Raw genomic sequence first — 17,524 nt, forward strand, 5'->3', positions numbered from 1 at the left:
TATTTTACTTTAGTTTCCTTGTGTTTTACAAAAAAAAGCTTTTTATTTTCTCTTTTTTTGCTGTTAAAAAACTGATTCACTTTTGTGTTTTTTTAGATGTTTGTGTTTAATTTTAAAGGTTTTCTTACATTTTTTTAAATATTTTTTTTAATTTAGGTTTAACTTCTTTTCTTTTTTATTAAAAATTGTATTTCAATTTTTGTTTTATTAGCACTTTATTTTTCTTAATTTTCTTTAACAACTATTAGCTTTTTTTATTATATTATATATTTTCAACAATAAGAGAGCAATTTGTAAAAGCATCCTTTTAAAAAAGCTCTTTTTTTGGTTTTGTTTTTGTTATCCTTGCTGAAGCTTTAAACGAGATAATAATTTCTTTTTCACAAATTTATGTTTAAATTATGCAAAATTGCCAGCAAAACAAGTAAAATAAAAATCTTTTTTGTTTAAATCTTTTTACCACACAACTTAGCTTCCTCGACTTCCTTTAACTTTAAGCGGCGTCGTTGTCTGTAGTTTTATTACACATTATTGTTTCTTTTTGTTGCCTTTACATACTACATAGTTGTTGTTGTTTTTATTTTTGTAAAACTACTTGTAGTAGTAGTGTAGTAGTTATTTATGTTGTTGACCTCGTGTTTTACTTAAAAAAAATTTATAGATAAAATGTTCTTATTTTTTTCTTTTAATAACTTTTGTTTTTTTTTCAAAGATAATTTGATTTTTGTTTTTGTTTCTTTTTTCTTATTGTTATACTTTTTTGTAAGATTTATTTATATTTTTTTGTTTCTCACTTTTTCAACATTTTCGACAATGACGTAAACAAACCGTTAGTCCGTAACCGATTGTGAGACAAATTAATTCTTTCAAACAAACACACATGCTGGCTGGAAATAAAGAAATTAAGAAAAACAATGAAAAATAGACATTAGAGCTCAAAATTAGAAGTTTTAGTTAAAAATAACAAAAAAGATCGATTTGAGTCCTTGTTCGAACCTTGTTCGAAGTGTTAATTGAAATTTGAAAAGAAAGCGTTATTCAAGCAAGGACAGTCCGTAAAAACTTGTGCAGTTTCCTGTTTTCTAAGATAAGTAAAGGTTTTCTTAAAAAATTAAAGAATAGGGAATACAACTTCTAAGAGAAAATGTTTCCACAAGTAATTTTAAACAATTAACTAAAAGTCGAATAGTTTACAACAGAATAATACCTAGTAAATAAAACATATAATCATATCTAAGGAGATTTTCAAACATGACCATCATATTATTATCAACTAAAAATTAATAAAACTTAACCATAAAACGTGACACAATTGACAATCAAAAGCACACATATTTTTAAAACCAGATAACGACTTTAAAATAATTTCGAAACGCAAAGATCTTAACAAACTTTGTGTTAAATATTGTTGCAATCGTTTTAGTTTTACTTAAGTTATAAGCTTTTGAACGAACTCCTATTAATAAGAACAACATGACGTATGATTATTATTTAATTTATATCTATGATAATATTAAGTATACGTCTCGGAAAAACTACGTTTTTCCGAGACGTTTTTTAATCCGTCTGTCCATTCAGTTGTCTGCATAACTTTCTGTTTTTCCACCTTTCAGTCTATCTAAGTCGATGTCTGTCTATATGTTTCGCTTCCTCCCGGGGGCATGTTACCTTAGTGAAGCCTCCACCCTGGTGTTATTGCTGTTATTGGGGTGGCAAATACCTCTAGTCAGGCCGGGACTAAAAAATTGCCTAGAGTCTACTGCCTGGCTTAGTCCTTGCATAGATGGAAAGAGGTCAAGTCAGAGTACCGCATAAACTGGTGACCAGTTGCCCACAGGACTTTGTCCTGGCTGGTCAGCTGGTAGAAGTTCCTTCGGGATATAAGAATTGGCAGCCTCAGCCACTGATGTAGGGTAAAGTCAATATTTCGGCATAAGTTCTGTACTGTTGCCGAAACAAAAGATACCCCACAGATGATTGACCGTATGTGGCACGGGATGAATGTGAGGTACGTTCAGAATATACTCTGTTAATATCAGAATTACCACAGTATGTCCCTGTTAGTAGGAACAAAGTCCTCGGCTTATTTCATGGATTCGTACTTAGGTCCACCGGTTACGTCTTTAGGTGCTGTTGCCGAATCAACAGAAGTCATCCCAGCTGCGTGGTTGTACACGGAAGTGATGTTTTTACATTTCGGAAGTTAAGCAACGGGGCAGTAATGGTTAGAGATTGGATAGCTCGAGTACTTCAGCAAAGTGTATCGACCGGCCCAATCCATGTACAAAAATTGCCACCTGAGTTCTTCATTGAAGGATTCAGGGGCGATTGTAGACCCTTGTTCAATTCTACCCAGTGGATTAAAAACATCTGTAGACTAATCTGATCCAATTTATTGTTTTATTGGTTTGTATATAAACTCATTATTACATAAAGTGATCAGTGGATTTGTCCATAATCTGTCAACAGATTAGTTGGTTGACTAGTTTTGATTAGATTTTCAATTAAACTATAAAATAGTGTTTGAATTTTTATATTGGCCGGTCTAATGGACTATATACTAAACTAATCAATGTATTGGCTTATTTAGTAGTATATAAACTCATTAGTGAATAAATTAGTCCCTTGACTTCGAATTAAACTTTAAATCGTTTATTTTTTGGCTTTTTTTAAAATTTTGTTTGCCTGCGTTATGATTTGTCTAAATAGTTGGGAAAATGTTATCGTTGATTTTTATCACAATTGAGACACATTTTGGCTATTAACATAAAATGTTTGTGGGAATTTAAATAAAAATCTACAAGGTCTCACTTTCATTACTTCCTCAGCCTAAGTTTCAAATTGTTGCAAAATAATAATTTATTTAAAAAACTTTTAAAAATATCAATAAAAAAATAACTTGAATTTATACCTTTATTGTTAAAAAAATGTGTCATTAATTGCAATTAACAAATTAAATTTTATTGAAAAACTTATTTTTTATTTATTTTCAAACTGAGCAAATACAAGAGAGCGTATGATAAATATTTAATTCAATTTCAATTTAATAACAAGTATACGCCACCTGCATACACATTAAATCTCAAGAGCAATTTAACTAAATTATTTTCATATTTTACATATTTTTCAACACAAATCATTATCATATTTTACACATTATCCTTTTTTTTTGCTCGTCTCAAAAAAAAAACACCTATTAAGTCTAACATTTAAATTCAATTTAATTTCTCATCTGTATACATGCAAATATAATTTAAATATATTAATTTTCAGGCATAAAAATTACTATTACTTTCCCCTTAAAATCCAATACCTTTTGCCTTTTACGAAACAACCAACCAACAAATTCTCTAGTATCACCTACAACATCTCACTATATGACGGGTAAGAGTATAAAAAATCGAGAAAAACGAGAAAAAATGAAAACAAAATAAAATAATAAAGAAATTGTGTCTTACAGTCTAGTGGCTTTTACTTGACTAAGAGAGTGCGAGAGTGTGCAAAGTGTATAAACGAATATACGAAACGTAACGTATTCAGGTGTCAAGTTGTCTGACGCCAAAAAAAAAACAGTAAAAAGAAATATATATGTATGTATATGTATACTGTATAAAAGTGTTCTATTAAATAGAAATGTTGTAGGTATATAACGTTTTATTTTTATGCTTATTTGTTTGTTTTTTTTTAGTTTTTTTATATAAAACTCAAGAGCTATGAGCAGTGTATATAATTAAATAAAAACTAAAAAACTTATAATGAGAACAGTAAATGCAATGCTTATTTCTATGTAATAATATTTTTTTAGATTTATTAGACATCGTTAAAAAAAATTTAATGAACAGTGAAGCCAATAATGAAATAAAAGAATGTAAAAGGTTCACAAGTTCTTTATTTAGAACTTTTTGAAAGGAGAACATTGATCATCAGCTCAACATAGATTAAACTTAATAAAGACACATGTTTGGGCAAAATTGAGTTATAAAAATATTCTCAAGTTCTTTATTTCGAATTTTATGAGAATAAGAATGAAACAATCATAGGCTAAACATAGACCAAACTAAAAAGAGATAAATCTTTGTACAAAATTTCAATATCAAAAGAATCTAACGTTCTATATATAGAATTTTAAAGAATTAGAACATATGCTGAACATATGGACTAAACTAAGCTGGTCCCTAGATCCTTAAACAACATGATCGTATCTCAATCGTTTGTGGATAGAATTCTGGAAAATATTACATAATCCAGAATACTATTCTAACAGTTCTAATTAGTTTATAAACACTAACAGAAATGCTATAAAAATAGCGCAAATTTTAACAGAAAACCTTATATTTAGAAATGAGAATAGACCGTGGAAACTTTATGTTGGATATGAGTAAAAATCAGATGGAAAGGTTGCTCAAATAATCAGAGAAATACAATCCAACGCATCCTGCAGCCTTGTGAATGTGTTGAATAAAAGGCTTGTGTAATGGATTGTATAACTGCTTTTCACATTAGGTTATGTCCAGTGTATTACTCTGTTTATAACTGACCTACAACAGGGTATACACTGTATCTGAGGAAACCTTATCTGGCCTTATTAATGGAGCTATTGCCTTAAAAAGAGTTTATACCAGCAGTGTGGTTGTATTGATATTTTTGAAGAATGCATAATCGGACATCCATTAGCACAAGCAAAGTTTAGATATGAAAAAACTTGAGAGTTTGAAGGAAAACTTGAGAGTTTGATTGAATGGGCCTGTTTACAGAGGTTAAGAGTTTTCTAATTGCCACTTACATGGGCATAGTCATTCCTCTGTAAAAAGCCCGAGCAGCTAACTACTTGCGGTCTGTGACCAAATATTCCTCGGGCAATGGCTTTAAAGCATTCGCCTTAAGTTAGCAAGAGGTAGAATGCACCCATATACATGTATCCGGTATGATCTTAGAGACGTCTCAGGAAAGTAGGCAAGAACCGCTTAATCATGGCTGAACTGTAGGATTTAACGAACAGATAATCATTCCCACATTAATTGAATATCCGCTCCGAAATGACCCGATTCTCAATTGGCCAAAAAGCTCGAGCAGCTAACTACTTCCGGTTTATGACCAAGTATTCCCCAGGTAAGGCCTTTGATGCATTCGCCTCAAGCTTGCCAGATGTAGAAGGCACCCATATACATGTATCTGGTGTGATCTTAAGGACGTCTCAGGAAAGTAGGTAATAACTGCTGAATCATGGCTTAACCGTAGAATTGGATAATTGCAGACCTATAACCAATCTAGGAGAAGAGGATTAGCAACCCACATCAGTTTAAACTTTAAAAACTAACAAATCGCTTACGCACCCTTACGCTTCAGTGGGAGTTAGAGGAAATCATATATATAGGAAACTTACTGGTGATATCCGTGAACAAAAACTACCACCTGTTTGTTATTCGCAAGCAAGAAATAGTCTTCCTGAAATTGAAAAGGACCAACGTAAGCTTTCTTCACTTTACGAATTCGTATTAATATAAATAAAAGGCCGAATCTTTTAAAATTAAGTAGAGAGATTATTGTTTCTAAATTAATAACTATTCCGGACGAATTTCATCAATTTCCTGACAAATCAATTGTGAACGCCAAAGTCATTAATTGTAAACGTTAAAGTTATTTTCTAAAAGGAATCTCATATTAGTTACCCTACAGAATCTTACAAATGTGGATGATTGATGTGAATTAATGAGAATATTTGTTGACAATTTCAAAACTTCAAAAGTTTGTTTAAGAATCAAAGTATAATTTTCAATACCAAACATACAATTTGCAACCGCTAGGAGTACGGTGAAGGATGGACATGACAAGACTGTCTTAGAATCTGCTACTAAGCCGTTCAAGAGCTATTTTGTTTTTTAGTTGATAGAAAGACGAACATGACGAACGTAAATAATGAGATTGTTTAAGATTCTAATAAGGATTTAAATGCCAAACAAACTGCCTTAATAGATAGTATTTGCGAGAAACTCTAGCTATCAATTGATAAAATGAAGGGGACGGACGGACATGGCAAAATTGTCTTTAAATCGTATTAGGAAAAAAGCTAAACGGTAAAATTAAAATATGAGTACTACTTTAAATAACCCTTGCGACTATTGGCAATTGGTTTTAAATGCTAAATACCTTTAAACACAATCAGATTTCTTCATAAATTACGATTTCTAATAAGGTTTAAATGTGATTTCGAAGTACGTTTAATCTGAACATCAAATTTGCGTAATTCAATTCATTTACGAAAACGGAATTTGAATGGGGTCTAGAGTCAAATGAAGTCAGTCTATGCTTTGAAATGTACATAAACAGATGGTCAGAAAGACAGACTGACGGACAGGGCAAGGGGTGTGGTAATATCGAACAATTAAATTAATAAATAGTTCTTTATGGACCTTCATGTGTCAAATTTCATTTAGTATTCTTCAAGATATATTAACAGGCATAAGGATTGATGTGCGCATTTTTTTGATGCCTATTTGATATAATAGTTTCGTTCTGGCTGCAAATGCAAAATCATATTTCAAATTTCAACTCCTTCACGTATTCGAGTCATCGGTTTCTTAAGATTTTCTTACACATTTGTTATTTCGAGTATAGTTTTAAGTTAAGAGGTACGGGTAATTTCCAAAAATAAATGTTATTTCTTAGAAATTGATGTCACTGCATGGTCAAAAGGTTAATATCCTGCGTTATCCTTTGAAAATATTTTTTTAAATTTTTGTTGTTGTTGTGTGTAATGAAGTAATAATCATAAAAAGTTCAGCTGTTTAGTTTCGTGGGTGAAAGTGTTAATTAGCTTTAAAATTGTAACCTGCAGTTTGTTACAAGCTTTACACTGAAGGCCAGACGGACAGATGGATGGACAGACAGACAGGCAGGCAGGCAGACAGAAAAACAGAATGACAGACAGAGAGGCAGGCAGACAGACAGACAGACAGACAGACAGACAGACAGACAGACAGACAGACAGACAGACAGACAGACAGACATACAGACAGACCGACAGGCAGGCAGGCAGACAGAAAAACAGAATGACAGACAGAGAGGCAGACAGACAGACAGACAGACAGACAGACAGACAGACATAGAAGCAGGCAGTCAGACATTTTAAAATTGTGACTTCTAGTTTGATTAACAGTTTAACATAGACAGATATACGAACAGACGCACGAACCTACGATTGTATGATGACAATAATAAAATAATATGTCATTTTAAAAAGTCAATAAATCAAATTTCATCTAATTATCCTTCAATTTGCAATCTTTAAATTTATTAATAGGTTTACAAGGATAAACGGATGTACTAAGGTATTGATGGACAGACAATGTAGATCGAATCAAATGATGTTATAAGTTGAAATTTTAGGAAGTTTTCTAAAGTCCTTATATCTCGCAGGAGGTCTTTTAGAACTCCTTTTAAATCACCTTTGAATAAACTTAATTTTTACCAAAATTAACTAGTTTTCACTTAAAGCAAACTTTTATTTTATACTTTGCATAAGCTTGCTTTAAATTCCTTTAAAATTTGTTTAAAATTCTTAGTCTTAAAAATTTTTTACTTTAAATTCATGAAATTATTTCTGAAGATATTCCTTAAATTTGTTGTTTTTCTTTAATATTTGTTCTTTTTTTTTCTTAATATATTTTACAACTTTATTGTTAACAAATGTTATTAATTTTATTTTATTACGAATCCTTATTTAAAATAATCTGTTTGTAGTTTCTTTGTTTTTACACTTTTATTATTATGCATATAATATATTTTGTGTGTATTTTTCTATTTTATACAAAAAAACAAATCTCACATCTTTACAAGGCCACAATAGCTCTCACAATTGTGCTTACAATTGTGCTTATTTTTATATTATTTTATTATATTCATTTTATTTTGTTAGTGTGTTTTGAATAATAATTTTTTGCCAGCTTTTTTCAAATGACTTTCTTCAAAAAAAAAAAAAAAAAATCTCAAAAAAAACACACACAGAACACTAACACTCAGGCAAATATGCTAAAGAAAATACAGACATAAACACACACAAACCGAGAGACACACATAACGTCACACACAGAGAAAAAACATACAATACACTTTTAACCTCACTTTGCCCTTTACACGTAAAAGCCAAAAAGTATACTATAGTTTAAGGGAAAAACAACTCTAGTAAATATTGCAAAAACAAAAATCTTCAAACAAGATTTTTATTAATAATTTGCTTACTTTACTTTAAACACTTTTTAAAAATTTTCACTTTTTTTTAAAATTAAAAGAAATTTTACGAAAAAAACAATTAAATAATTTTAGTGGAAAGTTTTCAATAATGATTGTTATTTCCCGTTACATACAATAGACCCGTTAAACATATTCCGTTATGTTTAGTTTTAACGCACGGTTGTTGTTTTTATTTTCTAATTTGTTTTTCCTTCTCTCGAAAGCAATGCAATACGTTACGCGTCCTTGTTCCAACTAACGGTATTTCAGTAAATAAAATCATACAAAAGTCCTGGGCAAAAAAGCTGAATAAGTCAAATGAGTACTAAAACTCAAAAACATTTAACAAAACCTATAAAAACCATAGAATTTTCGATGCACAATAGAGGCAAACGAATAGAAAAAAGCTTTTCATTTAAATACCAAACACATAGCTGAATCCAAAAACTCCAATATCCACAACATTCCAATGGAAATACTCTAACTGTAAAGAAGAAAAACTTTTTTTGCTCTCGTCTCACGTAGGAAACAGCCATTATGCAAGAAGTTCTAAAGCAAACGAGAGCGTTAAAGCTTTTTCCCTACTCAAGCATCTTACTCTTTTATTTAATTTCAAAACATAAAAAAAACTTTATATTGCTGCTCTCTCTCTCTCTTGCTCTCCTTTTGTTTATATTGCTTTGACACAATTACTCTCTGTTGTTTGTATTTGTCTTCCTCTTGCTATTTCATCCTTTTAGCTTCTGTTTGTTTCATAAACTACACGTGCTTCTTCACATACACATTCCTTTACTTTTTCACAGCAGCTGAAATTTTATTTGCTTTTACTATTTCGTATTTCCTTTTTTGCTCTATATCCTTCGTAAACAGATGTTTTTCTTCTGTCATTTTACTTTAATACTTTTGACAGTTTGTTGTTTTTTTCGTTGCTCAACACATGCGCTTTTAAAAATTTGTTTCTACTTAATAAGAAATGTTGTTATTATTAAGCATTATACTGACATTTTTAGCTTAACACCTTTTTTAGTTACACTATAAGCTTTTATAACTTTTCTATGTCTTTTTATTAAAATTACTCTTACAACCTTTTTTCGTATTTTGAAAATAACAGCTGTTTGGTGCAAGGAATTGACTTTAAACAAATCGGATTATTTAAAAAAGTATATATCCATTCTGTTCTAGTTTTGTTATAGTTCTGTTCTAGTTCTGTTCTAGTTCTGTTCTAGTTCTGTTCTAGTTCTGTTCTAGTTCTGTTCTAGTTCTGTTCTAGTTCTGTTCTGTTCTGTTCTAGTTCTGTTCTAGTTCTGTTCTAGTTCTGTTCTAGTTCTGTTCTAGTTCTGTTCTAGTTCTGCTCTAGTTCTGTTCTAGTTCTGTTCTAGTTCTGTTCTAGTTCTGTTCTAGTTATGTTCTAGTTCTGTTCTAGTTCTGTTCTAGTTCTGTTCTAGTTCTGTTCTAGTTCTGTTCTAGTTCTGTTCTAGTTCTGTTCTAGTTCTGTTCTAGTTCTGTTCTAGTTCTGTTCTAGTTCTGTTCTAGTTCTGTTCTAGTTCTGTTCTAGTTCTGTTCTAGTTCTGTTCTAGTTCTGTTCTAGTTCTGTTCTAGTTCTGTTCTAGTTCTGTTCTAGTTCTGTTGTAGTTCTGTTCTAGTTCTGTTCTAGTTCTGTTCTAGTTCTGTTCTAGTTCTGTTCTGTTCTAGTTCTGTTCAAGTTCTGTTCTAGTTCTGTTCTAGTTCTGTTCTAGTTCTGTTCTAGTTCTGTTCTAGTTCTGTTCTAGTTCTGTTCTAGTTCTGTTCTAGTTCTGTTCTAGTTCTGTTCTAGTTCTGTTCTAGTTCTGTTCTAGTTCTGTTCTAGTTCTGTTCTAGTTCTGTTCTAGTTCTATTCTACTTCTGTTCTAGTTCTGTTCTAATTCTGTTCTAGTTCTGTTCTAATTCTGTTCTAGTTCTGTTCTAGTTCTGTTCTAGTTCTGTTCTAGTTCTGTTCTAGTTCTGTTCTAGTTCTGTTCTAGTTCTGTTCTAGTTCTGTTCTAGTTCTGTTCTAGTTCTGTTCTAGTTCTGTTCTAGTTCTTTTCTGTTCTAGTTCTGTTCTAGTTCTCTGTTCTAGTTCTGTTCTAGTTCTGTTCTAGTTCTGTTCTAGTTCTGTTCTAGTTCTGTTCTAGTTCTGTTCTAGTTCTGTTCTAGTTCTGTTCTAGTTCTGTTCTAGTTCTGTTCTAGTTCTGTTCTAGTTCTGTTCTAGTTCTGTTCTAGTTCTGTTCTAGTTCTGTTCTAGTTCTGTTCTAGTTCTGTTCTAGTTCTGTTTTAGTTCTTTTCTAGTTCTGTTCTAGTTCTGTTCCAGCTCTGTTCTAGTTCTGTTCTAGTTTTGTTCCAGCTCTGTTCTAGTTCTGTTTTATTTACTTAACGTACATCAATAACTGATATATCTTACATGGTGCCTACATTATTCTTCATTGTTTAAAACCAAAAATTTTAAAAATTTCAATCTTTTTTCATTAATTTCTTAACCAAACTCTTACTTAAAATAATTATTGTTTTTGCCAATTTTCTAAAACAATTGTTTTTCTTAAAATTTCCCTTACTATTCTCCTTATATCTGTGTCTGTTTTCTACAGCTTTACTTATCTCACTCCTTTTGGATGCCGCATAATTTAACTGGAAAATTTAATTGCGGTTTTTTTAGATTCAGTTCAAAATTTGTTGTTGTTGTTTTTGTGTATCATTAATTAACATCATCCTGTTGGCAAAATGATATGAATACGACAAGTGTATAACGGTTTGCGTATATAAGGAGAGTATTGGTGTATCTGTTATTGTGTATTTGTGTGTGGTTGATTTCATATACATATTTATGTATATCCTACTCACGAACAATTATGGATGAATAAGAGTGTGAATGTGTGGGTTTGGCTGTTAGGGTCCTGTTGTTTTTATCCTAGACCGCATACAGATTTATGTCACCACATTCTTATCAGTTAATGTGTGGATAATTTATTTCTTGATAAGCTTAAATTTAAATTTAATTTTTATTGATTCAAATACGGAATCGAAATCGTTTACAAAATTTATTAATATACTAAATTAAAGAAAAGGATTAAAAATTTAGTTTTGAAAATATTTAAATTTTAAGTGTTTGTTTATACAGGATTTGAAAATTATTACCAGATAAAAATTAAATTTATAATCTTATTAAATATTCACTATATTTTTTTATTTATATTTATTTGTTTAGAAAAATTTGATTTAAAATCTTATTAGTATATTAACTACCATTTCACAATGTCTTATTCTCTTTGCAATTTCTGATATATTGACAGTTTTCATAGAAAAAATGTATTGACTGGAAGAAAAACTAACATAAAAACCATAACTGATTTTTTTTTAAAAATTTAAAGAAATAACTAAAAACCTATTTAAAAAAACTTTCCCCCTCTTTCTGAATTTGTTAAAATATGTACAATAATATTTTTATATATTTATTTATTTGTTTCTTAAATTTTTATAATAAAAAACATATAATTTTTCTCATTTGCACATTTTTTCCCTCCTTACTATGTTGCTCTTTGAACTTAAATATCATAAATCAAAAACAATAGCAAAATCAATGATTTATTTTTTTATTTTTTCATTTTAAAAATATATAATCCTCCAACTTAAGAACAAATAAAAAATTAATAAAAGAAATAATGTTTAACTATTGTGAATTTTAATTTATTTTGAAAGCAGCTGAAAAAAATGTTTAATCCAAATAGGAAAAGTGTTCAGCAATTTAAACAGCACTAGAATACAATTAGAACAGCACTAGAACGGAACTAAAACAGAACTAGAACAAAACTAGAACAAAACTAGAACAGAACTAGAACAGAACTAGAACAGAACTAGAACAGAACTAGAACAGAACAGAACTAGAACAGAACAGAACAGAACTAGAACAGAACTAGAACAGAACTAGAACAGAACTAGAACAGAACTAGAACAGAACTAGAACAGAACTAGAACAGAACTAGAACAGAACTAGAACAGAACTAGAACAGAACTAGAACAGAACTAGAACAGAACTAGAACAGAACTAGAACAGAACTAGAACAGAACTAGAACAGAACTAGAACAGAACTAGAACAGAACTAGAACAGAACTAGAACAGAACTAGAACAGAACTAGAACAGAACTAGAACAGAACTAGAACAGAACTAGAACAGAACTAGAACAGAACTAGAACAGAACTAGAACAGAACTAGAACAGAACTAGAACAGAACTAGAACAGAACTAGAACAGAACTAGAACAGAACTAGAACAGAACTAGAACAGAACTAGAACAGAACTAGAACAGAACTAGAACAGAACTAGAACAGAACTAGAACAGAACTAGAACAGAACTAGAACAGAACTAGAACAGAACTAGAACAGAACTAGAACAGAACTAGAACTAGAACAGAACTAGAACTAGAACAGAACTAGAACAGAACTAGAACAGAACTAGAACAGAACTAGAACAGAACTAGAACAGAACTAGAACAGAACTAGAACAGAACTAGAACAGAACTAGAACAGAACTAGAACAGAACTAGAACAGAACTAGAACAGAACTAGAACAGAACTAGAACAGAACTAGAACAGAACTAGAACAGAACTAGAACAGAACTAGAACAGAACTAGAACAGAACTAGAACAGAACTAGAACAGAACTAGAACAGAACTAGAACAGAACTAGAACAGAACTAGAACAGAACTAGAACAGAACTAGAACCAGAACAGAACTAGAACAGAACTAGAACAGAACTAGAACAGAACTAGAACAGAACTAGAACAGAACTAGAACAGAACTAGAACAGAACTAGAACAGAACTAGAACAGAACTAGAACAGAACTAGAACAGAACTAGAACAGAACTAGAACAGAACTAGAACAGAACTAGAACAGAACTAGAACAGAACTAGAACAGAACTAGAACAGAACTAGAACAGAACTAGAACAGAACTAGAACAGAACTAGAACAGAACTAGAACAGAACTAGAACAGAACTAGAACAGAACTAGAACAGAACTAGAACAGAACTAGAACAGAACTAGAACAGAACTAGAACAGAACTAGAACAGAACTAGAACAGAACTAGAACAGAACTAGAACAGAACTAGAACAGAACTAGAACAGAACTAGAACAGAACTAGAACAGAACTAGAACAGAACTAGAACAGAACTAGAACAGAACTAGAACAGAACTAGAACAGAACTAGAACAGAACTAGAACAGAACTAGAACAGAACTAGAACAGAACTAGAACAGAACTAGAACAGAACTAGAACAGAACTAGAAAATAACTAGAACAGAACTAGAACAGAACTAGAACAGAACTAGAACAGAACTAGAACAGAACTAGAACAGAACTAGAACAGAACTAGAACAGAACTAGAACAGAACTAGAACAGAACTAGAACAGAACTAGAACAGAACTAGAACAGAACTAGAACAGAACTAGAACAGAACTAGAACAGAACTAGAACAGAACTAGAACAGAACTAGAACAGAACTAGAACAGAACTAGAAACAGAACTAGAACAGAACTAGAACAGAACTAGAACAGAACTAGAACAGAACTAGAACAGAACTAGAACAGAACTAGAACAGAACTAGAACAGAACTAGAACAGAACTAGAACAGAACTAGAACAGAACTAGAACAGAACTAGAACAGAACTAGAACAGAACTAGAACTAGAACAGAACTAGAACAGAACTAGAACAGAACTAGAACAGAACTAGAACTAAAATTAATCTAGACTTAACCCAAATATTTTTTGACCTTTTTTGTGTTCAGACTACAAAAATATTGTAATTTACTTATATCTAAAATATGTTTGTTTAAATATTAAGTTTCTTATTTATTAGATTGTTTTGTATTCAAAAGTTACATCCGTAAAACAATTCTCTTCAAAAATCTTAAACCATAAATTTGTAATTTAAAGTCTCCCAAATGAGTATTTATGATTTTCTCTATAAACAATGGCAACACCTTTGGGTTAAAGAAAATTGTAGACATTAATATGAATTTATGATTAACATTACCCAAAGGATAATATTAATGAGAGCTAATCACATGAGGCATTTAACAGAGTATGATAGAAATCATTTAAAGTGTTAAAAATTTAAACAAAAATAAAACTTTTTACATATAATAGCATAAATCATTACAATTTGTTTAAAATAAGGAAACGAAAGCTGTAAAGTATGCTATACTAAGTTTAGTGCGACTGGATGGGTCTTTAACATAAAAATATTCATGGTCTTAACAAATTTTGTGTATTAAAAACGACAACATAAATTTCCTACAGGGATTAATAAATCAAAATAAGATTCACTCATACGCACACAAATATAATGTGAGCCTTGAATACACAAACACACGGTCTCAGCTAATTTATAATCAATATACCGTCATCTTTAAAAAGTGCTTTAAAATGATAATGTATTAGCTGCCTGGCATAAGTATCTAAAGGAAAACAAAAGAATCAGCAACAGAAGAAAGAGAATAAAAAAGAAAACTCTGAAACTGAAAATTCACTTTGAAAGAAATTAAAAAAATAGCAGGAGCCAGGAGCTGCAACAGCAACCAGGAAACTCATACACAGCTATAGTTCATATTATTGCATGTTAAACAACAAAACCGCACAAGGAGCCAGCGCACGGGAATAACAACAAAAACAACAGTACAACATTCCCAGAAAAACACGCCATAGTAAGCGAACAAAATAAATATTTGGTTTTGTTTCAGTTTTTTTTCTTCTTCTTTTCTTTTTCTCCTGCTCCCCACAGCTTGTAACGGTGCAGCTGTCTGTGTGTGTGAAAGCTGGTTTTGTTTTTTTGGTTTGATCTAGGAATATATACGTTTAAGAATGTGTTCTCTGTGTGTTTGTGGCGTTTTTTACTGCATACTTTACGTGGTTTATATAACGGTGTGAATCTTACAACTTATGACAGCAGCGCCAAAGGCGACTTTAGAAGTGAGTATAAGGGTTTTAATGTTTGACATCTTTGATGTTGTTGTCGTTGTTGCAGACATCCACAGATAATCTGAAAATTGCATGTTCGCACACCTACTTAGTAGAATTAAAGGAAAAGATGGTATACAAATTATGTGAATAATATATGCAAAACAACGGTTTAAACGGGAATTTAATTCTTTATATGCTACAACTTTATGTACGCTACAACTATATGTAGGGCTTTAAGCTGGTGTATGTAAAGACGATAACAAAATCGATTGAGTCTGCCTAAATATATATCCCTCCAGCTAAATTAAAAAGGAAAAAATTCAATGAAAAGCGCTTCTAATTATTTCTTTTTTTAATCTGGTGGTAAAAAGAAATTGTGAAAAGCTTATTTTTAAACAATACTGGAAACAGCAGTCCTCCGAAAACTTATTAACTTCAATGTAAAGTATCACATAGGCGGTCATGACTGACGTTTTCCCTGCCTTCAAATACAAATGTTTATACGAAAGAACAAAAAGGTGAAAAGGTTAAAAAATACTTTTTTTTCTATTTTGTTTTTCGCTTAAGCTGCAGCAAGAAGTTTGATGTGCTTGGAATGTGAGGACAAAACATGTATGCATCAAATTAACAAAATGTCCTTAAGTAATAAAATGAACTACCTCAACCGCACCAATTTTAAATTATATTTCTGGTTCCACTCTAGTTCTTTTGTTCTTTCCTAGTTATGCTCTATTTCTATACTTGTTCTGTTGTAGTTCTATTCTAGATCTGTTATAGTTCTGTTCTAGTTCTATTCTAGTTCTGTTCTAGTTCTGTTCTAGTTCTGTTCTAGTTCTGTTCTAGTTCTGTTCTAGTTCTGTTCTAGTTCTGTTCTAGTTCTGTTCTAGTTCTGTTCTAGTTCTGTTCTAGTTCTGTTCTAGTTCTGTTCTAGTTCTGTTCTAGTTCTGTTCTAGTTCTGTTCTAGTTCTGTTCTAGTTCTGTTCTAGTTCTGTTCTAGTTCTGTTCTGTTAGCGCCATCAGTTGCTTCAAAAATTCTTATGGGGTTTCGTTAAGTAGCGAGTATTTCCTTACATGTATTGTAATTGTAATTGTAATTGTGTACATGTAGATATGTATACAAATAATTGTTTGGATTACATTGTAGTTATATATAAATTACATAAATATTTAAAGGTTTATGTATATGCACAGAATATTTAAGACCTATAGGCAGACGCCTTTTGTTAATACATAAATTAAATACTTAAAGCAAGTGTCAAACTCACATTTACAGAAAGGTTTGTTTAGCTCACATACACAAAAAGACACTTATATATATTTACTCATACATAAGTATATATGCAAATATAAATATATTTTAAAAACTTTGTTGAACATACATACATATTTACATTTTATATATATATATATACATATGAGTGTGACTATTAACTATGCGAATTTTTTATAAAAATGTATCCTTTGACTTGGATTTCGTTGAAGTTTTCACTCAAAAAACATCTTTACATGTGTATAGGGGTAAGTAAAGTTGAGAGTAATGGTTAGGTCTAAGCAAAATTCTTCAACTTGTTTGGTTGGTTGATCTTTCGAGAATGGTGGTGTTTTTCTGCTGTTATTTTCTGTTTTGTTTTTGCAAAGCAACATAATATTTTTGATGTAATTTATTGACGGTTACGCGTATACAAATGTCATGTCAAAAGACTTTTAAGTGGGTTCAACTAGAGGTTCAAAATTAAGCTGCTGTTGTCATTGTAATTGTTAATAATTTTCTTCTGCACTCGCACTCTTTGCTAAGAAAGTTTAGTATTATTTTCTTGTTTTATTTTCATTAATTTTTTTTGAGGCATAAATTTTCTGTTGAATGAGAAATTCATGTATGCAAATTTTATTAAAATATGAAAATATGCTAAATATTTTTGTAAAGAAGCAAAAAGAAATGAAATAAAAGAATATATAAACAACTTTATTAACACTTGAAGTGTTGGCATAAAAATAACTTGAGTTAATTTTTAAAATTCTTAGACTGTGTTGTTTGAAAAGACATTTATTTGCACACAAGTGTCAGAGAGAAATGTATTTAAAGTGGTGAGTGTGTTTTCTTAAACCATTAATGAAAGATTCAAACAGGAAGTACTTTTGGGTTAAATATACATTTTATAAAAAAATATGTATTGTCCCAGTCAAACTGCAATTCAGTTCTAGTTCATTTCTATATCAGTTCTACTTCAGTTCTAGTTCAGTTCTAGTTCAGTTCTAGTTCAGTTCTAGTTCAGTTCTAGTTCAGTTCTAGTTCAGTTCTAGTTCAGTTCTAGTTCAGTTCTA

The 17,524-nt window shown here is 30.8% G+C and overlaps 1 long non-coding RNA gene across 1 annotated transcript; it reads right to left on the reverse strand.

Annotated features, from left to right (window-relative positions):
• Positions 1-445: 445 nt before the first annotated feature.
• Positions 446-8,474, reverse strand: LOC124420449. Its single transcript, XR_006941215.1, has 2 exons — positions 8,239-8,474; positions 446-887 (listed from the first exon to the last, which is right to left on the reverse strand). It is a non-coding gene; the product is annotated as an uncharacterized LOC124420449 (long non-coding RNA).
• Between the last annotated feature and the right edge of the window lie 9,050 nt (positions 8,475-17,524).

This window comes from Lucilia cuprina, chromosome 5, assembly GCF_022045245.1.
Source record: "Lucilia cuprina isolate Lc7/37 chromosome 5, ASM2204524v1, whole genome shotgun sequence".
In the NCBI taxonomy this organism is placed as follows: domain Eukaryota; kingdom Metazoa; phylum Arthropoda; class Insecta; order Diptera; family Calliphoridae; genus Lucilia; species Lucilia cuprina.